The sequence below is a fragment of the Oncorhynchus mykiss genome, chromosome 13, assembly GCF_013265735.2.
Source record: "Oncorhynchus mykiss isolate Arlee chromosome 13, USDA_OmykA_1.1, whole genome shotgun sequence".
NCBI lineage: Eukaryota > Metazoa > Chordata > Actinopteri > Salmoniformes > Salmonidae > Oncorhynchus > Oncorhynchus mykiss.
The window spans coordinates 67,737,416-67,761,343 of record NC_048577.1 but is presented as its reverse complement, the minus strand read 5'-3'; the positions used below and the strand labels follow the sequence as shown (position 1 = coordinate 67,761,343).

At 34.4% G+C, this 23,928-nt stretch overlaps 1 protein-coding gene and 1 pseudogene across 1 annotated transcript in view; one reads left to right on the top strand and one right to left on the bottom strand.

Annotated features, from left to right (window-relative positions):
- LOC110515254 (NACHT, LRR and PYD domains-containing protein 12) overlaps positions 1 to 23,928 on the top strand; it is a 184,199-nt gene that overhangs the window by 108,365 nt on the left and 51,906 nt on the right. The window lies entirely within an intron of this gene.
- Positions 20,004 to 23,928, bottom strand: part of LOC118938461 — a 942,996-nt pseudogene continuing 939,071 nt past the window's right edge.

Here is a 23,928-nt window from a genome sequence, read left to right as displayed (position 1 = left end):
CAGGTTACAATAGGCCCCTTAAAAGGAGAGATTGATGGGGGTGTCAGGTTACAATAGGCCCCTTAAAAGGAGAGACTGATGGGGGTGTCAGGTTACAATAGGCCCCTGAAAAGGAGAGACTGATGGGGGTGTCAGGTTACAATAGGCCCCTGAAAAGGAGAGACTGATGGGGGTGTCGGGTTACAATAGGTCCCTGAAAAGGAGAGACTGGTGGGGGTGTCGGGTTACAATAGGTCCCTGAAAAGGAGAGACTGATGGGGGTGTCGGGTTACAATAGGTCCCTGAAAAGGAGAGACTGATGGGGCTGTCGGGTTATAATAGGCCCCTGAAAAGGAGAGACTGATGGGGGTGTCGGGTTACAATAGGCCCCTGAAAAGGAGAGACTGATGGGGGTGTCAGGTTACAATAGGCCCCTGAAAAGGAGAGACTGATGGGGGTGTCGGGTTACAATAGACCCCTGAAAAGGAGAGACTGATTGGGGTGTCAGGTTACAATAGGCCCCTTAAAAGGAGAGACTGATGGGGGTGTCAGGTTACAATAGGCCCCTTAAAAGGAGAGACTGATGGGGGTGTCAGGTTACAATAGACCCCTGAAAAGGAGAGACTGATGGGGGTGTCAGGTTACAATAGGCCCCTGAAAAGGAGAGACTGATGGGGTTGTCAGGTTACAATAGGCCCCTGAAAAGGAGAGACTGATGGGGGTGTCGGATTACAATAGACCCCTGAAAAGGAGAGACTGATGGGGTTGTCAGGTTACAATAGGCCCCTGAAAAGGAGAGACTGATGGGGGTGTCGGATTACAATAGACCCCTGAAAAGGAGAGACTGATGGGGTTGTCAGGTTACAATAGGCCCCTGAAAAGGAGAGACTGATGGGGGTGTCGGGTTACAATAGGCCCCTGAAAAGGAGAGACTGATGGGGGTGTCAGGTTACAATAGGCCCCTGAAAAGGAGAGACTGATTGGGGTGTCAGGTTACAATAGGCCCCTTAAAAGGAGAGACTGATGGGGGTGTCAGGTTACAATAGGCCCCTTAAAAGGAGAGATTGATGGGGGTGTCAGGTTACAATAGGCCCCTTAAAAGGAGAGACTGATGGGGGTGTCAGGTTACAATAGGCCCCTGAAAAGGAGAGACTGATGGGGGTGTCAGGTTACAATAGGCCCCTGAAAAGGAGAGACTGATGGGGGTGTCGGGTTACAATAGGTCCCTGAAAAGGAGAGACTGGTGGGGGTGTCGGGTTACAATAGGTCCCTGAAAAGGAGAGACTGATGGGGGTGTCGGGTTACAATAGGTCCCTGAAAAGGAGAGACTGATGGGGCTGTCGGGTTATAATAGGCCCCTGAAAAGGAGAGACTGATGGGGGTGTCGGGTTACAATAGGCCCCTGAAAAGGAGAGACTGATGGGGGTGTCAGGTTACAATAGGCCCCTGAAAAGGAGAGACTGATGGGGGTGTCGGGTTACAATAGACCCCTGAAAAGGAGAGACTGATGGGGGTGTCAGGTTACAATAGGCCCCTGAAAAGGAGAGACTGATGGGGGTGTCAGGTTACAATAGGCCCCTGAAAAGGAGAGACTGATGGGGGTGTCAGGTTACAATAGGCCCCTGAAAATGAGAGACTGATGGGGGTGTCGGGTTACAATAGGCCCCTGAAAAGGAGAGACTGATGGGGGTGTCAGGTTACAATAGGCCCCTGAAAAGGAGAGACTGATGGGGGTGTCAGGTTACAATAGGCCCCTGAAAAGGAGAGACTGATGGGGGTGTCGGGTTACAATAGGCCCCTGAAAAGGAGAGACTGATGGGGGTGTCAGGTTACAATAGGCCCCTGAAAAGGAGAGACTGATGGGGGTGTCGGGTTACAATAGGCCCCTGAAAATGAGGAAAATGTTGATTCTTCTTTTTCTCTCAGAAAATAATAATAAACTGTCTTATTATACTTATAAACATGTATTGTGTAGTAATGTGTAGTATTGTGTAATAATTATGTGTATTGTTTAGTAATGTGTGGTATTGTTTAATAATAACATGTATTGTGTAGTAATGTGTAGTATTGTGTAATAATTATGTGTATTGTTTAGTAATGTGTGGTATTGTTTAATAATAACATGTATTGTTTAGTAATGTGTGATAATAATGTTTATTGTGTAGTAATGTGTAGTATTGTGTAATAGTAACGATTATGATTTATATAAAGGTTTTACAAAACAACAACTGTTTTAAACCTGTTTAACCTTTACACTTTTAAAGAGTTCTCAGCAATCCATATTTTAATGATCAATAGGTTGTTCATCTAGGGGGTCTCTTACACACAAGGGAACTATATGCACACAAGGGGTGTCCCTAGTGTCTTTGAAAAAAACAGTTTTAATCCTGCCTAACCTTTAACCTTTTAAAAAGTGTCCTCAGGGGGTCATCCTGGGATGTCCGAGGATGGACTGTCCAGTGTATGTCTCAGTCAATAAAAAATACAAAAAGGGGATCATTGTATTATTTTATAAGATGGACCACTTTTAATGCATTATATAAATTATATAGTATATAATAAATTAGATGTTGTGTTAGAGATAAAAAAAAAAAAAATAACGAGAAAGGACTCTACTCACATATGTATTTATCCTAATGTTTTCAACAAACAAATGTCAATTTTGTGTGACATGTCTCAAAGTGACTCAGAACCATGAAATTGCCAAAGCAAGGCTCTACTCAAGAGTGGACCACTGGCTCCCCCTAGTGGATGTACACAGTTCTAGAAAACAATTACTTGACATTGTATAGCGTGCGTGTGTGTTATCGCTCTCTAAATGTAAAATACTTTTAAAAATGTTTTTAACAATGTATTAATATTTGGTTTCTACAAACATATTAAGACTGGATGACATACAATTCATATTAAGACTGGATGACATACAAACATATTAAGACTGGATGACATACAATTCTCAGGTAATTTATATTATTACTATATTGTATTTTGTGTAAATTATCTGTATAAATCCTCTTGGAACTCTAGGGCCGGTATTTCATTTTTGGACAAAAAACGTTCCCGTTTTAAGCGCGATATTTTGTCACGACAAGATGCTCGACTATGCATATAAGTGACAGCTTTGGATAGAAAACACTCTAACGTTTCCAAAACTGCAAAGATATTGTCTGTTAGTGCCACAGAACTGATGCTACAGGCGAAACCAAGATGACATTTCAATCAGGAAGTGCTGCATTTTTTGAAACCGCGTCATGGCAATGACTCCTTATATGGCTGTGGAGGAGCTAGGAGTCAGCTTACATTTTCCACGTTTTCCCCAAGGTGTCTGCAGCATTGTGACGTATTTGTAGGCATATCATTGGAAGATTGACCATAAGAGACTACTTCTACCAGGTGGTCGCTTGGTGTCCTCCGTCGCAATTATTGCGTAATCTCCACGTCCATGCGCGTTCCATTTTCTTCAGAGGAGAAACCAAACTGCTACGAGTGATTTATCATCGAATAGATATGTGAAAAACACCTTGAGGATTGATTCTAAACAACCTTTGCCATGTTTCTGTCGATATTATGGAGTTAATTTGGTAAAAAGTTTGGCGTTGTAGAGACTGAATTTTCAGATTTTTTTCTTAGCCAAACGTGATGAACAAAACGGAGCGATTTCTCCTACACAAATAATCTTTTTGGAAAAAATGAACATTTGCTATCTAACTGAGAGTCTCGTCATTGAAAACATCCGAAGTTCTTCAAAGGTAAATTATTTTATTTGAAGGCTTTTCTTGTTGTTGTGAAAATGTTGCCTGCTGAATGCTAGGCTTAATGCTATGCTAGGCTATCAATACTCTTACACAAATGCTTGTTTTGCAATGGTTGAAAAGCATATTTTGAAAATCTGAGATGACAGTGTTGTTAACAAAAGGCTAAGCTTGTGAGTTAATATATTTATTTCATTTCATTTGCGATTTTCATAAATAATTAACGTTGCGTCCCTCTCTCTCTTTCCCTCTGTTCTGACTTTCTACCCTCCCTCTCTCTCTCTTTCCCTCTGTTCTGACTCTCTACCCTCCCTCTCTCTCTCTCTCCCTCTTTCCCTCTGTTCTGACTCTCTACTCTACTCTACTTTCTGACTCTCTACTCTCCCTCTCCCTCTGTGATATCTAAGTTTTTTTTAATGAAAATGTTCACACATAAAGTGAACAGTTTTTGCTTTGTAATTCTGGGTTATTGTGTGTAGATTGATGAGGGGAAAAACACATTTAATCCATTTTAGAATAAGTCTGTAACGTGACAAAATGTGTAAAAAGTCAAGGGGTCTGAATACTTTCTGAATGTTACTGTATATCAGTATATTAGACTCTCTCTCTCTCCCTCTCTTGATGCAGTGATGTTGTTTTCATGACTTCTGGTTTAACACTGCCATCAAGTGGTGATTGTCCAAACTTCACCACTGTTAAGATAGAGAAAGTGAGAGAGACAGAGCAGAAAGTGAGAGAGCAGAAAGTGTGGGAGAGAGAGCAGAAAGTGTGGGAGAGAGAGCAGAAAGTGAGAGAGCAGAAAGTGTGGGAGAGAGAGCAGAAAGTGTGGGAGAGAGAGCAGAAAGTGAGAGATAGAGAGAGCAGAAAGTGTGGGAGAGAGAGCAGAAAGTGTGGGAGAGAGAGCAGAAAGTGTGGGGGAGAGAGCAGAAAGTGTGGGGGAGAGAGCAGAAAGTGTGGGAGAGAGAGCAGAAAGTGTGGGAGAGAGAGCAGAAAGTGTGGGAGAGAGAGAGAGAGCAGAAAGTGTGGGAGAGAGAGCAGAGTGTGGGAGAGAGAGAGAGCAGAGAGAGAGAGAGAAGAGTGTGGGAGAGAGAGAGAGCAGAGAGAGACAGCAGAGAGTGTGGGAGAGAGAGAGAGCAGAGAGAGAGCAGAGTGTGTGGGAGAGAGAGAGAGCAGAGAGAGCAGAGTGTGTGGGAGAGAGAGAGCAGAGAGTGTGGGAGAGAGAGCAGAGTGTGTGGGAGAGAGAGAGCAGAGTGTGGGAGAGAGAGAGGGAGCAGAGAGAGAGAGCAGAGAGCAGGCTGAGAAAGCAAAGAAAGAGTGAGAGAGCAAATAGTGAAAGAGTGAAAGAGGAGAGAGAGAGAGCAGAGAGCAAAGAGAGAGCAGAGAGAGAGCAGAGAAAAGAGAGAGCAGCAGAGCAGAGAGAGAAGAGTGTTGGAGAGAGAGAGAGCAGAGAGAGACAGCAGAGAGTGTGGGAGAGAGAGAGCAGAGTGTGTGGGAGAGAGAGAGAGCAGAGTGTGGGAGAGAGAGAGGGAGCAGAGAGAGAGAGCAGAGAGCAGGCTGAGAAAGCAAAGAAAGAGTGAGAGAGCAAAGAGTGAAAGAGCAGAGAGAGAGAGAGAGCAGAGAGCAGAGAAAAGAGAGCAGCAGAGCAGAGAACAGAGAGAGAGCAGAGAAAAGAGAGAGCAGCAGAGCAGAGAGCAGAGAGAGCAGAGAGCAGGCTGAGAGAGCAGAGAGCAGATAACAGAGAGAGAGCAGAGAGCAGGCTGAGAGAGCAGAGAACAGAGAGAGAGCAGAGAGCAGGCTGAGAGAGCAGATAGAGCAGAGAGTGAGATCAGAGAGTGAGAGCAGAGAGTGAGAGAGCAGAGAGTGAGAGAGCAGAGAGTGAGAGAGCAGATAGAGCAGATAGAGCAGAGAGTGAGAGCAGAGAGTGAGAGAGCAGAGAGAGCAGAGAGAGCGAGCAGAAAGAGGGAGAGAGCAGAAAACAGAGAGAGCTGAGGGAGAGAGAACTCTGTTGCTATAGTGACCCTGCATTACAACACTCTGTTGTTATAGTAACCCTGCATTACAACACTCTGTTGCTATAGTAACCCTGCATCACAACACTCTGTTGCTATAGTGACCCTGCATCACAACACTCTGTTGTACTAATTGTACAATTTGTTTAATTCTATTCCACATATTTAATTGTTTTGTATTTCATTTCATATTTGTTTCATGTTTCAACCAGTCGCAGGTTAACGTCAACCTGACAGAGGAAACGTTAAATCAATAAACAAACTGTTTTCACAATTAACAGGCCTTTTCTTGTTTCAACCAGTCGCAGGTTAACATCAACCTGACAGAGGAAACGTTAAATCAATAAACAAACTGTTTTCACAATTAACAGCCTTTTCTTGTTTCAACCAGTCGCAGGTGAACATCAACCTGACAGAGGAAACGTTAAATCAATAAACAAACTGTTTTCACAATTAACAGGCCTTTTCTTGTTTCAACCAGTCGCAGGTTAACATCAACCTGACAGAGGAAACGTTAAATCAATAAACAAACTGTTTTCACAATTAACAGGCCTTTTCTTGTTTCAACCAGTCGCAGGTTAACATCAACCTGACAGAGGAAACGTTAAATCAATAAACAAACTGTTTTCACAATTAACAGCCTTTTCTTGTTTCAACCAGTCGCAGGTTAACATCAACCTGACAGAGGAAACGTTAAATCAATAAACAAACTGTTTTCACAATTAACAGGCCTTTTCTTGTTTCAACCAGTCGCAGGTTAACATCAACCTGACAGAGGAAACGTTAAATCAATAAACAAACTGTTTTCACAATTAACAGCCTTTTCTTGTTTCAAGTATGTTTTATTATGAAAAGTACAATATATCCTTGTATACTTATACAACTATGGAGTGTATGTCCAGATATAATTATACAACTATACAGCGTATGTCCATATATAATTATACAACTATGGAGAGTATGTCCATATATAATTATACAACTATGGAGCGTATGTCCAGATATAATTATACAACTATGGAGCGTATGTCCAGATATAATTATACAACTATGGAGCGTATGTCCAGATATAATTATACAACTATGGAGTGTATGTCCATATATAATTATACAACTATGGAGAGTATGTCCATATATAATTATACAACTATGGAGAGTATGTCCATATATAATTATACAACTATGGAGCGTATGTCCAGATATAATTATACAACTATGGAGCGTATGTCCAGATATAATTATACAACTATGGAGAGTATGTCCATATATAATTATACAACTATGGAGAGTATGTCCATATATAATTATACAACTATGGAGAGTATGTCCAGATATAATTATATATAATTATACAACTATGGAGCGTATGTCCATATATAATTATACAACTATGGAGAGTATGTCCATATATAATTATACAACTATGGAGAGTATGTCCATATATAATTATACAACTATGGAGAGTATGTCCATATATAATTATACAACTATGGAGCGTATGTCCAGATATAATTATACAACTATGGAGAGTATGTCCAGATATAATTATACAACTATGGAGTGTATGTCCATATATAATTATACAACTATGGAGAGTATGTCCATATATAATTATACAACTATGGAGAGTATGTCCATATATAATTATACAACTATGGAGAGTATGTCCAGATATAATTATATATAATTATACAACTATGGAGCGTATGTCCATATATAATTATACAACTATGGAGAGTATGTCCATATATAATTATACAACTATGGAGAGTATGTCCATATATAATTATACAACTATGGAGAGTATGTCCATATATAATTATACAACTATGGAGCGTATGTCCATATATAATTATACAACTATGGAGCGTATGTCCATATATAATTATACAACTATGGAGAGTATGTCCAGATATAATTATACAACTATGGAGAGTATGTCCAGATATAATTATACAACTATGGAGCGTATGTCCATATATAATTATATATAATTATACAACTATGGAGTGTATGTCCATATATAATTATATATAATTATACAACTATGGAGCGTATGTCCATATATAATTATATATAATTATACAACTATGGAGCGTATGTCCATATATAATTATATATAATTATACAACTATGGAGCGTATGTCCATATATAATTATACAACTATGGAGTGTATGTCCAGATATAATTATACAACTATGGAGAGTATGTCCAGATATAATTATACAACTATGGAGCGTATGTCCATATATAATTATATATAATTATACAACTATGGAGCGTATGTCCATATATAATTATATATAATTATACAACTATGGAGTGTATGTCCAGATATAATTATACAACTATGGAGCGTATGTCCAGATATAATTATACAACTATGGAGCGTATGTCCAGATATAATTATACAACTATGGAGAGTATGTCCATATATAATTATACAACTATGGAGAGTATGTCCAGATATAATTATATAACTATGGAGCGTATGTCCATATATAATTATATATAATTATACAACTATGGAGCGTATGTCCAGATATAATTATACAACTATGGAGAGTATGTCCATATATAATTATACAACTATGGAGCGTATGTCCATATATAATTATATATAATTATACAACTATGGAGCGTATGTCCAGATATAATTATATAACTATGGAGCGTATGTCCATACATAATTATATAACTATGGAGCGTATGTCCATATATAATTATACAACTATGGAGTGTATGTCCAGATATAATTATATAACTATGGAGCGTATGTCCATATATAATTATACAACTATGGAGCGTATGTCCATATATAATTATATATAATTATACAACTATGGAGCGTATGTCCAGATATAATTATACAACTATGGAGAGTATGTCCATATATAATTATACATCTATGGAGCGTATGTCCATATATAATTATACAACTATGGAGTGTATGTCCATATATAATTATATATAATTATACAACTATGGAGTGTATGTCCATATATAATTATATATAATTATACAACTATGGAGCGTATGTCCATATATAATTATACAACTATGGAGCGTATGTCCATATATAATTATACAACTATGGAGTGTATGTCCAGATATAATTATACAACTATGGAGCGTATGTCCATATATAATTATACAACTATGGAGCGTATGTCCAGATATAATTATACAACTATGGAGCGTATGTCCATATATAATTATACAACTATGGAGAGTATGTCCAGATATAATTATATATAATTATACAACTATGGAGTGTATGTCCAGATATAATTATACAACTATGGAGCGTATGTCCATATATAATTATACAACTATGGAGAGTATGTCCATATATAATTATACAACTATGGAGCGTATGTCCAGATATAATTATACAACTATGGAGCGTATGTCCATATATAATTATATATAATTATACAACTATGGAGTGTATGTCCATATATAATTATACAACTATGGAGCGTATGTCCAGATATAATTATACAACTATGGAGTGTATGTCCAGATATAATTATATAACTATGGAGCGTATGTCCATATATAATTATACAACTATGGAGCGTATGTCCAGATATAATTATACAACTATGGAGAGTATGTCCATATATAATTATACATCTATAGAGCGTATGTCCATATATAATTATACAACTATGGAGTGTATGTCCATATATAATTATATATAATTATACAACTATGGAGTGTATGTCCATATATAATTATATATAATTATACAACTATGGAGTGTATGTCCATATATAATTATACAACTATGGAGAGTATGTCCATATATAATTATACAACTATGGAGAGTATGTCCATATATAATTATACAACTATGGAGAGTATGTCCAGATATAATTATATATAATTATACAACTATGGAGCGTATGTCCAGATATAATTATACAACTATGGAGCGTATGTCCAGATATAATTATACAACTATGGAGAGTATGTCCATATATAATTATACAACTATGGAGAGTATGTCCAGATATAATTATATATAATTATACAACTATGGAGCGTATGTCCATATATAATTATACAACTATGGAGCGTATGTCCAGATATAATTATACAACTATGGAGCGTATGTCCATATATAATTATACAACTATGGAGAGTATGTCCATATATAATTATACAACTATGGAGAGTATGTCCAGATATAATTATATATAATTATACAACTATGGAGCGTATGTCCATATATAATTATACAACTATGGAGCGTATGTCCAGATATAATTATACAACTATGGAGAGTATGTCCATATATAATTATACAACTATGGAGTGTATGTCCAGATATAATTATACAACTATGGAGTGTATGTCCATATATAATTATACAACTATGGAGTGTATGTCCAGATATAATTATACAACTATGGAGAGTATGTCCAGATATAATTATACAACTATGGAGAGTATGTCCATATATAATTATACAACTATGGAGAGTATGTCCAGATATAATTATATATAATTATACAACTATGGAGCGTATGTCCATATATAATTATATATAATTATACAACTATGGAGCGTATGTCCATATATAATTATATATAATTATACAACTATGGAGCGTATGTCCAGATATAATTATACAACTATGGAGCGTATGTCCATATATAATTATATATAATTATACAACTATGGAGTGTATGTCCATATATAATTATATATAATTATACAACTATGGAGCGTATGTCCATATATAATTATATATAATTATACAACTATGGAGCGTATGTCCATATATAATTATATATAATTATACAACTATGGAGCGTATGTCCAGATATAATTATACAACTATGGAGCGTATGTCCAGATATAATTATACAACTATGGAGTGTATGTCCAGATATAATTATACAACTATGGAGAGTATGTCCAGATATAATTATACAACTATGGAGCGTATGTCCATATATAATTATATATAATTATACAACTATGGAGCGTATGTCCATATATAATTATATATAATTATACAACTATGGAGTGTATGTCCAGATATAATTATACAACTATGGAGCGTATGTCCAGATATAATTATACAACTATGGAGCGTATGTCCAGATATAATTATACAACTATGGAGAGTATGTCCATATATAATTATACAACTATGGAGAGTATGTCCAGATATAATTATATAACTATGGAGCGTATGTCCATATATAATTATATATAATTATACAACTATGGAGCGTATGTCCAGATATAATTATACAACTATGGAGAGTATGTCCATATATAATTATACAACTATGGAGCGTATGTCCATATATAATTATATATAATTATACAACTATGGAGCGTATGTCCAGATATAATTATATAACTATGGAGCGTATGTCCATACATAATTATATAACTATGGAGCGTATGTCCATATATAATTATACAACTATGGAGTGTATGTCCAGATATAATTATATAACTATGGAGCGTATGTCCATATATAATTATACAACTATGGAGCGTATGTCCATATATAATTATATATAATTATACAACTATGGAGCGTATGTCCAGATATAATTATACAACTATGGAGAGTATGTCCATATATAATTATACATCTATGGAGCGTATGTCCATATATAATTATACAACTATGGAGTGTATGTCCATATATAATTATATATAATTATACAACTATGGAGTGTATGTCCATATATAATTATATATAATTATACAACTATGGAGCGTATGTCCATATATAATTATACAACTATGGAGCGTATGTCCATATATAATTATACAACTATGGAGTGTATGTCCAGATATAATTATACAACTATGGAGCGTATGTCCAGATATAATTATACAACTATGGAGCGTATGTCCAGATATAATTATACAACTATGGAGCGTATGTCCAGATATAATTATACAACTATGGAGCGTATGTCCAGATATAATTATACAACTATGGAGCGTATGTCCATATATAATTATACAACTATGGAGAGTATGTCCATATATAATTATACAACTATGGAGCGTATGTCCAGATATAATTATACAACTATGGAGCGTATGTCCATATATAATTATATATAATTATACAACTATGGAGTGTATGTCCATATATAATTATACAACTATGGAGCGTATGTCCAGATATAATTATACAACTATGGAGTGTATGTCCAGATATAATTATACAACTATGGAGAGTATGTCCAGATATAATTATACAACTATGGAGTGTATGTCCAGATATAATTATACAACTATGGAGTGTATGTCCATATATAATTATATATAATTATACAACTATGGAGTGTATGTCCATATATAATTATATATAATTATACAACTATGGAGCGTATGTCCATATATAATTATACAACTATGGAGCGTATGTCCATATATAATTATACAACTATGGAGTGTATGTCCATATATAATTATACAACTATGGAGTGTATGTCCAGATATAATTATACAACTATGGAGCGTATGTCCATATATAATTATACAACTATGGAGTGTATGTCCAGATATAATTATACAACTATGGAGCGTATGTCCATATATAATTATACAACTATGGAGCGTATGTCCAGATATAATTATACAACTATGGAGTGTATGTCCATATATAATTATACAACTATGGAGAGTATGTCCATATATAATTATACAACTATGGAGTGTATGTCCAGATATAATTATACAACTATGGAGTGTATGTCCATATATAATTATATATAATTATACAACTATGGAGTGTATGTCCATATATAATTATACAACTATGGAGAGTATGTCCAGATATAATTATACAACTATGGAGTGTATGTCCATATATAATTATATAACTATGGAGCGTATGTCCATATATAATTATACAACTATGGAGCGTATGTCCAGATATAATTATACAACTATGGAGAGTATGTCCATATATAATTATACAACTATGGAGCGTATGTCCATATATAATTATACAACTATGGAGCGTATGTCCATATATAATTATACAACTATGGAGCGTATGTCCATATATAATTATACAACTATGGAGCGTATGTCCATATATAATTATACAACTATGGAGTGTATGTCCATATATAATTATATATAATTATACAACTATGGAGTGTATGTCCATATATAATTATACAACTATGGAGCGTATGTCCATATATAATTATATATAATTATACAACTATGGAGAGTATGTCCATATATAATTATACAACTATGGAGCGTATGTCCATATATAATTATACAACTATGGAGTGTATGTCCATATATAATTATATAACTATGGAGCGTATGTCCATATATAATTATATAACTATGGAGCGTATGTCCAGATATAATTATATATAATTATACAACTATGGAGAGTATGTCCATATATAATTATATATAATTATACAACTATGGAGTGTATGTCCAGATATAATTATATATAATTATACAACTATGGAGCGTATGTCCATATATAATTATACAACTATGGAGCGTATGTCCAGATATAATTATACAACTATGGAGCGTATGTCCAGATATAATTATACAACTATGGAGCGTATGTCCATATATAATTATACATCTATGGAGAGTATGTCCAGATATAATTATACAACTATGGAGCGTATGTCCATATATAATTATACAACTATGGAGCGTATGTCCAGATATAATTATACAACTATGGAGTGTATGTCCATATATAATTATATATAATTATACAACTATGGAGTGTATGTCCATATATAATTATACAACTATGGAGAGTATGTCCATATATAATTATACAACTATGGAGTGTATGTCCATATATAATTATACAACTATGGAGAGTATGTCCATATATAATTATACAACTATGGAGAGTATGTCCATATATAATTATACAACTATGGAGTGTATGTCCATATATAATTATACAACTATGGAGCGTATGTCCATATATAATTATACAACTATGGAGAGTATGTCCAGATATAATTATACAACTATGGAGTGTATGTCCATATATAATTATATATAATTATACAACTATGGAGCGTATGTCCATATATAATTATACAACTATGGAGTGTATGTCCATATATAATTATATATAATTATACAACTATGGAGCGTATGTCCATATATAATTATATATAATTATACAACTATGGAGCGTATGTCCATATATAATTATATATAATTATACAACTATGGAGCGTATGTCCATATATAATTATATATAATTATACAACTATGGAGTGTATGTCCATATATAATTATATATAATTATACAACTATGGAGCGTATGTCCATATATAATTATATATAATTATACAACTATGGAGCGTATGTCCATATATAATTATATATAATTATACAACTATGGAGCGTATGTCCATATATAATTATACAACTATGGAGTGTATGTCCAGATATAATTATACAACTATGGAGAGTATGTCCAGATATAATTATACAACTATGGAGCGTATGTCCATATATAATTATATATAATTATACAACTATGGAGCGTATGTCCATATATAATTATATATAATTATACAACTATGGAGTGTATGTCCAGATATAATTATACAACTATGGAGCGTATGTCCAGATATAATTATACAACTATGGAGCGTATGTCCAGATATAATTATACAACTATGGAGCGTATGTCCAGATATAATTATACAACTATGGAGAGTATGTCCATATATAATTATACAACTATGGAGAGTATGTCCAGATATAATTATATAACTATGGAGCGTATGTCCATATATAATTATATATAATTATACAACTATGGAGCGTATGTCCAGATATAATTATACAACTATGGAGAGTATGTCCATATATAATTATACAACTATGGAGCGTATGTCCATATATAATTATATATAATTATACAACTATGGAGCGTATGTCCAGATATAATTATATAACTATGGAGCGTATGTCCATACATAATTATATAACTATGGAGCGTATGTCCATATATAATTATACAACTATGGAGTGTATGTCCAGATATAATTATATAACTATGGAGCGTATGTCCATATATAATTATACAACTATGGAGCGTATGTCCAGATATAATTATACAACTATGGAGAGTATGTCCATATATAATTATACATCTATGGAGCGTATGTCCATATATAATTATACAACTATGGAGTGTATGTCCATATATAATTATATATAATTATACAACTATGGAGTGTATGTCCATATATAATTATATATAATTATACAACTATGGAGCGTATGTCCATATATAATTATACAACTATGGAGCGTATGTCCAGATATAATTATACAACTATGGAGCGTATGTCCATATATAATTATACAACTATGGAGTGTATGTCCATATATAATTATATATAATTATACAACTATGGAGCGTATGTCCATATATAATTATACAACTATGGAGTGTATGTCCAGATATAATTATACAACTATGGAGCGTATGTCCATATATAATTATACAACTATGGAGCGTATGTCCATATATAATTATACAACTATGGAGCGTGTGTCCAGATATAATTATACAACTATGGAGCGTATGTCCAGATATAATTATACAACTATGGAGCGTATGTCCAGATATAATTATACAACTATGGAGCGTATGTCCATATATAATTATACAACTATGGAGCGTATGTCCAGATATAATTATACAACTATGGAGCGTATGTCCATATATAATTATATATAATTATACAACTATGGAGTGTATGTCCATATATAATTATACAACTATGGAGAGTATGTCCAGATATAATTATACAACTATGGAGCGTATGTCCATATATAATTATACAACTATGGAGCGTATGTCCAGATATAATTATACAACTATGGAGTGTATGTCCAGATATAATTATATAACTATGGAGCGTATGTCCAGATATAATTATACAACTATGGAGAGTATGTCCATATATAATTATACATCTATAGAGCGTATGTCCATATATAATTATACAACTATGGAGAGTATGTCCAGATATAATTATACAACTATGGAGTGTATGTCCATATATAATTATATATAATTATACAACTATGGAGTGTATGTCCATATATAATTATACAACTATGGAGCGTATGTCCAGATATAATTATACAACTATGGAGAGTATGTCCATATATAATTATACATCTATAGAGCGTATGTCCATATATAATTATATATAATTATACAACTATGGAGTGTATGTCCATATATAATTATACAACTATGGAGCGTATGTCCATATATAATTATATATAATTATACAACTATGGAGTGTATGTCCATATATAATTATATATAATTATACAACTATGGAGCGTATGTCCATATATAATTATACAACTATGGAGCGTATGTCCATATATAATTATATATAATTATACAACTATGGAGCGTATGTCCATATATAATTATACAACTATGGAGTGTATGTCCATATATAATTATATATAATTATACAACTATGGAGCGTATGTCCAGATATAATTATACAACTATGGAGCGTATGTCCATATATAATTATACAACTATGGAGTGTATGTCCATATATAATTATACAACTATGGAGCGTATGTCCATATATAATTATACAACTATGGAGCGTATGTCCATATATAATTATACAACTATGGAGCGTATGTCCAGATATAATTATACAACTATGGAGCGTATGTCCATATATAATTATACAACTATGGAGAGTATGTCCATATATAATTATACAACTATGGAGCGTATGTCCAGATATAATTATACAACTATGGAGCGTATGTCCATATATAATTATATATAATTATACAACTATGGAGTGTATGTCCATATATAATTATACAACTATGGAGAGTATGTCCATATATAATTATATATAATTATACAACTATGGAGTGTATGTCCATATATAATTATACAACTATGGAGAGTATGTCCAGATATAATTATACAACTATGGAGTGTATGTCCATATATAATTATACAACTATGGAGTGTATGTCCATATATAATTATATATAATTATACAACTATGGAGTGTATGTCCATATATAATTATATATAATTATACAACTATGGAGAGTATGTCCAGATATAATTATACAACTATGGAGCGTATGTCCATATATAATTATATATAATTATACAACTATGGAGAGTATGTCCAGATATAATTATACAACTATGGAGAGTATGTCCAGATATAATTATACAACTATGGAGAGTATGTCCATATATAATTATACAACTATGGAGCGTATGTCCAGATATAATTATACAACTATGGAGCGTATGTCCATATATAATTATATATAATTATACAACTATGGAGCGTATGTCCATATATAATTATACAACTATGGAGAGTATGTCCATATATAATTATACAACTATGGAGAGTATGTCCAGATATAATTATACAACTATGGAGTGTATGTCCATATATAATTATACAACTATGGAGAGTATGTCCAGATATAATTATACAACTATGGAGAGTATGTCCATATATAATTATACAACTATGGAGTGTATGTCCAGATATAATTATACAACTATGGAGTGTATGTCCATATATAATTATACAACTATGGAGTGTATGTCCATATATAATTATACAACTATGGAGCGTATGTCCATATATAATTATACAACTATGGAGAGTATGTCCATATATAATTATACAACTATGGAGCGTATGTCCATATATAATTATACAACTATGGAGCGTATGTCCATATATAATTATACAACTATGGAGAGTATGTCCATATATAATTATACAACTATGGAGAGTATGTCCATATATAATTATACAACTATGGAGTGTATGTCCATATATAATTATACAACTATGGAGCGTATGTCCAGATATAATTATACAACTATGGAGAGTATGTCCATACATAATTATACAACTATGGAGTGTATGTCCATATATAATTATACAACTATGGAGAGTATGTCCAGATATAATTATACAACTATGGAGAGTATGTCCATATATAATTATACAACTATGGAGTGTATGTCCATATATAATTATACAACTATGGAGCGTATGTCCATATATAATTATACAACTATGGAGCGTATGTCCATATATAATTATATATAATTATACAACTATGGAGAGTATGTCCAGATATAATTATACAACTATGGAGCGTATGTCCATATATAATTATACAACTATGGAGTGTATGTCCATATATAATTATACAACTATGGAGCGTATGTCCATATATAATTATATATAATTATACAACTATGGAGAGTATGTCCATATATAATTATACAACTATGGAGCGTATGTCCATATATAATTATACAACTATGGAGTGTATGTCCATATATAATTATATATAATTATACAACTATGGAGTGTATGTCCAGATATAATTATATATAATTATACAACTATGGAGCGTATGTCCATATATAATTATACAACTATGGAGCGTATGTCCATATATAATTATACAACTATGGAGCGTATGTCCATATATAATTATACATCTATGGAGAGTATGTCCAGATATAATTATACAACTATGGAGCGTATGTCCATATATAATTATACAACTATGGAGCGTATGTCCAGATATAATTATACAACTATGGAGTGTATGTCCATATATAATTATATATAATTATACAACTATGGAGTGTATGTCCATATATAATTATACAACTATGGAGCGTATGTCCATATATAATTATACATCTATGGAGAGTATGTCCAGATATAATTATACAACTATGGAGCGTATGTCCATATATAATTATACAACTATGGAGTGTATGTCCAGATATAATTATACAACTATGGAGTGTATGTCCAGATATAATTATACAACTATGGAGTGTATGTCCAGATATAATTATACAACTATGGAGTGTATGTCCAGATATAATTATACAACTATGGAGTGTATGTCCAGATATAATTATACAACTATGGAGAGTATGTCCAGATATAATTATACAACTATGGAGTGTATGTCCATATATAATTATATATAATTATACAACTATGGAGTGTATGTCCATATATAATTATACAACTATGGAGTGTATGTCCATATATAATTATACAACTATGGAGAGTATGTCCAGATATAATTGTATATAATTGTACAATTTGTTATTCAACATAAAAGACATGTTATTGTAAGAGGTCCTGGGTCAAGGTCACAATTATAGGAAGATGCGCATGTGTGTGTGTCCAATGTGTTTGTGTGTTTCCTGTGTGTTATTCAACATAATAGACAACAAATGATCACACTGTGTGTCCAGTGTGTGTGTTTGTGAACATGATCCATATATAATTATACATAATTGTACAATTTGTTTTTCAACATAAAAGACAAATGATCACATTGGTATTTTAACAGTGTTATTGTAAGAGGTCCTATATATATATGCATGTGTGTCCAATGTGTTTGTCCAGTGAGTGTGTGTTTGTCCAGTGTGTGTTTCCACTGTGTTTGTGTGTGTGTTTGTTTGTCTAGTGTGTGTGTGTGTTTGTCCAGTGTGTGTTTGTTTGTCCAGAGCGTGCGTGTGTCCAGTGTGTGTGTGTGTGTTTGTCCAATGTGTGTCTGTGAGTCCAGTGTGTGTGTCCAGCATGTGTGTGTCCAGTGTGTGTGTGTGTCCAGTGTGTGTGTGTGTGTTTGTGTGTGTGTGTGTTTTTGTTTGTCCAGTGTGTGTGTGTGTTTGTCCAGTGTGTGTCCAGTGTGTGTGTGTGTAGCATGTGTGTGTCCAGTGTGTGTGTGTGTTTGTCCAGCATGTGTGTGTGTGTGTCCAGCGTGAGTGCGTGTGTGTCTGTGTCCAGTGTGTGTGTGTGTGTCAAGCGTGTGTACGTGTGTGTGTGTCCAGCATGTGTGTGTCCAGTGTGTGTGTGTGTCCAGTGTGTGTGTGTTTGTGTGTGTGTGTGTTTTTGTTTGTCCAGTGTGTGTGTGTGTTTGTCCAGTGTGTGTTCAGTGTGTGTGTGTGTGTGTGTGTAGCATGTGTGTGTCCAGTGTGTGTGTGTGTTTGTCCAGCATGTGTGTGTGTGTGTCCAGCGTGAGTGCGTGTGTGTCTGTGTCCAGTGTGTGTCCAGCGTGTGTACGTGTGTGTGTGTCCAGCATGTGTGTGTGTGTGTCCAGCGTGTGTGTGTGTGTGTGTGTCAAGTGTGTGTCCAGCAGGTGTGTGTGTGTTTGTCCAGTGTGTGTGTGTGTGTGTGTGTGTGTGTGTGTGTGTGTGTGTGTGTGTCACTGACAGAGGGACACTGATTCACCATCATCCCAAACCCAAAACCCTGGATAGAGGGGCTCAGTGAATGTGGAGGTGAATGTGATCAGGTGGGTCAGTGTGTCAGAGGAGGCTCTATAGAAGGACAGAGTGCCGGCTGGCCAGTCCAGATACACTCCTACTCTGTGGGAGCTGGAGGAGGGGACGTCTATGGTAGTGGGATTACTATTGTGCCAGGCATAGTAACTGTTGTCAGAGCAGATCAGACTCCAGGACTTGTCATTGCATCCAAAACAACAGTCATTAGCCCCTCCTCTCCTGTTGATTCCTTTATATGTCACTCCTATAACAGCCCCCCCACTCCAGTCTACCTCCCAGTAACAGCGCCCAGTCAGACCCTCTCTACACAGCACCTGTCTACAGTCCTCAAGTCTCTCTGGGTGATCAGGATACAGCTGCTCCTCTCTCCCACATGTCACCTTTCTGTTCTCCTCAGACAGAGAGAGGAGTCTGTTTACTGTGTTTGGGTCCAGTGTGAGATCACAGACATCTGATGGATGAAACCAGACACAATATTAGAAATCATCATCATTCACATTAGAATGTTAACTCACTTTTCACTAATTCATTTAATGTAGATGTTTCTAGGTATCAAAAGGAGAAGTTAAGGTAACTTGAGACTTGTTGAATGATCAGATGTTATACTGTCTGGTAATATAAAACACACTTATTCACATTAATTACACACACACACACACACACACACACACACACACACACACACAGTCAAAGCACCTCTTTGTAAACTTTGGTGTCCCTGATTTCTGCTTCTGTAGAACTACAGCTGATATTTAATATGACCAAGTAAGTAATGATGGTGGTCTTTGACTTTGAATTAACTTGAATTAAGCCTTATTCTTAGTCATATTCTTCACAGCAGTCAACACTCACATTTTCTAATCCCAGGTTTCATTCTGTTCTCTCCACCATGTTCCACACTGTAGCGGTAAGCAGAAGAACAGACAGTCATTGAGGGATACACCTGAATTCACACACACACACACACACACAGTAACTTATAACTTTGTCCAAGTGGTGGTCAGAACGTTTGTCTTAACTAGCCTAATAAGTCAAACATGTCTGATATGAACATTGACATAAACCCTCTACATACTTGAGTTTCTCCAGTCTGCAGTGTGGATCCTCCAGTCCAGCAGAGAGCAGTCTGACTCCTGAGTCTCCTGGGTGATTGTAGCTCAGGTCCAGCTCTCTCAGGTGTGAGGGGTTTGACCTCAGAGCTGAGACCAGAGAAGCACAGCCTTCCTCTGTGACTAGACAGCCTGACAGCCTGCAAAGAGTCAAATCATATTAAAATCACACTGATATTCTTTGGAGGTGAAAATAGTGGCAGTATATTTTTTCAACATATTCAGATATATCAGTGTCCTGAAACCTGTATAGTACAAATATTACAGTAGACTGACCAGACCAGTTTAAAAAGCAGTATCAGTCAGAAGACAGACAGTGAGGTATCAGATTTAGATTGTATTGAGTATACAGTCCACACCATATCTATTTAGACAGTGAGGTATAATATTTAGATCGTATTGAGTAAACAGTCCACACCATATCTATTTAGACAGTGAGGTATCAGATTTAGATTGTATTGAGTATACAGTCCACACCATATCTATTTAGACAGTGAGGTATCAGATTTAGATTGTATTGAGTATACAGTCCACACCATATCTATTTAGACAGTGAGGAATCAGATTTAGATTGTATTGAGTAAACAGTCCACACCATATCTATTTAGACAGTGAGGTATAATATTTAGATCGTATTGAGTAAACAGTCCACACCATATCTATTTAGACAGTGAGGTATCAGATTTAGATTGTATTGAGTATACAGTCCACACCATATCTATTTAGACAGTGAGGTATCAGATTTAGATTGTATTGAGTATACAGTCCACACCATATCTATTTAGACAGTGAGGTATAATATTTAGATCGTATTGAGTAAACAGTCCACACCATATCTATTTAGACAGTGAAGTATCAGATTTAGATTGTATTGAGTATACAGTCCACACCATATCTATTTAGACAGTGAGGTATCAGATTTAGATTGTATTGAGTATACAGTCCACACCATATCTATTTAGACAGTGAGGTATCAGATTTAGATTGTATTGAGTATACAGTCCACACCATATCTATTTAGACAGTGAGGAATCAGATTTAGATTGTATTGAGTATACAGTCCACACCATATCTATTTAGACAGTGAGGTATAATATTTAGATCGTATTGAGTAAACAGTCCACACCATATCTATTTAGACAGTGAGGTATCAGATTTAGATTGTATTGAGTATACAGTCCACACCATATCTATTTAGACAGTGAGGTATCAGATTTAGATTGTATTGAGTATACAGTCCACACCATATCTATTTAGACAGTGAGGAATCAGATTTAGATTGTATTGAGTAAACAGTCCACACCATATCTATTTAGACAGTGAGGTATAATATTTAGATCGTATTGAGTAAACAGTCCACACCATATCTATTTAGACAGTGAGGTATCAGATTTAGATTGTATTGAGTATACAGTCCACACCATATCTATTTAGACAGTGAGGTATCAGATTTAGATTGTATTGAGTATACAGTCCACACCATATCTATTTAGACAGTGAGGTATAATATTTAGATCGTATTGAGTAAACAGTCCACACCATATCTATTTAGACAGTGAAGTATCAGATTTAGATTGTATTGAGTATACAGTCCACACCATATCTATTTAGACAGTGAGGTATCAGATTTAGATTGTATTGAGTATACAGTCCACACCATATCTATTTAGACAGTGAGGTATCAGATTTAGATTGTATTGAGTATACAGTCCACACCATATCTATTTAGACAGTGAGGAATCAGATTTAGATTGTATTGAGTATACAGTCCACACCATATCTATTTAGACAGTGAGGTATCAGATTTAGATTGTATTGAGTAGACAGTCCACACCATATCTATTTAGACAGTGAGGTGTCAGATTTAGGTTGTATTGAGTATACAGTCCACACCATATCTATTTAGACAGTGAGGAATCAGATTTAGATTGTATTGAGTAGACAGTCCACACCATATCTATTTAGACAGTGAGGTGTCAGATTTAGGTTGTATTGAGTATACAGTCCACACCATATCTATTTAGACAGTGAGGAATCAGATTTAGATTGTATTGAGTATACAGTCCACACCATATCTATTTAGACAGTGAGGTATCAGATTTAGATTGTATTGAGTATACAGTCCACACCATATCTATTTAGACAGTGAGGTATCAGATTTAGATTGTATTGAGTAAACAGTCCACACCATATCTATTTAGACAGTGAGGTATAATATTTAGATCGTATTGAGTAAACAGTCCACACCATATCTATTTAGACAGTGAAGCTAACATTTTAAATGTGTCTCTATACTCCAGCATTTTGGATTTGAGATCAAATGTTTCATATGAGGTGACAGTTTATAATGTCACCTTTTATTTGAGGATATTTTAATACATATCTGTTTCAACGTTTAGAAAAATTAAAGCATTTTATGTATCTAGTCCCCCCCATTTGAAGAAGTCATAAGTATTCTGACACTTAAAGTGTATTAAATCAGTCAAAAGTATATCTGGTCCCATATTCCTCGAACACCATGAGACATCAAGCCTGTGACGCCTTGACTGAGTAAGATCATGAATGAATCATGAATAATAATGAGTGAGAAAGTTACAGAGGCTACAACAAAATATGCTAACCTCTCACCATTACCAATAACAGAGGCTACAACAAAACATGCTAACCTCTCACCATTACCAATAACAGAGACTACAACAAA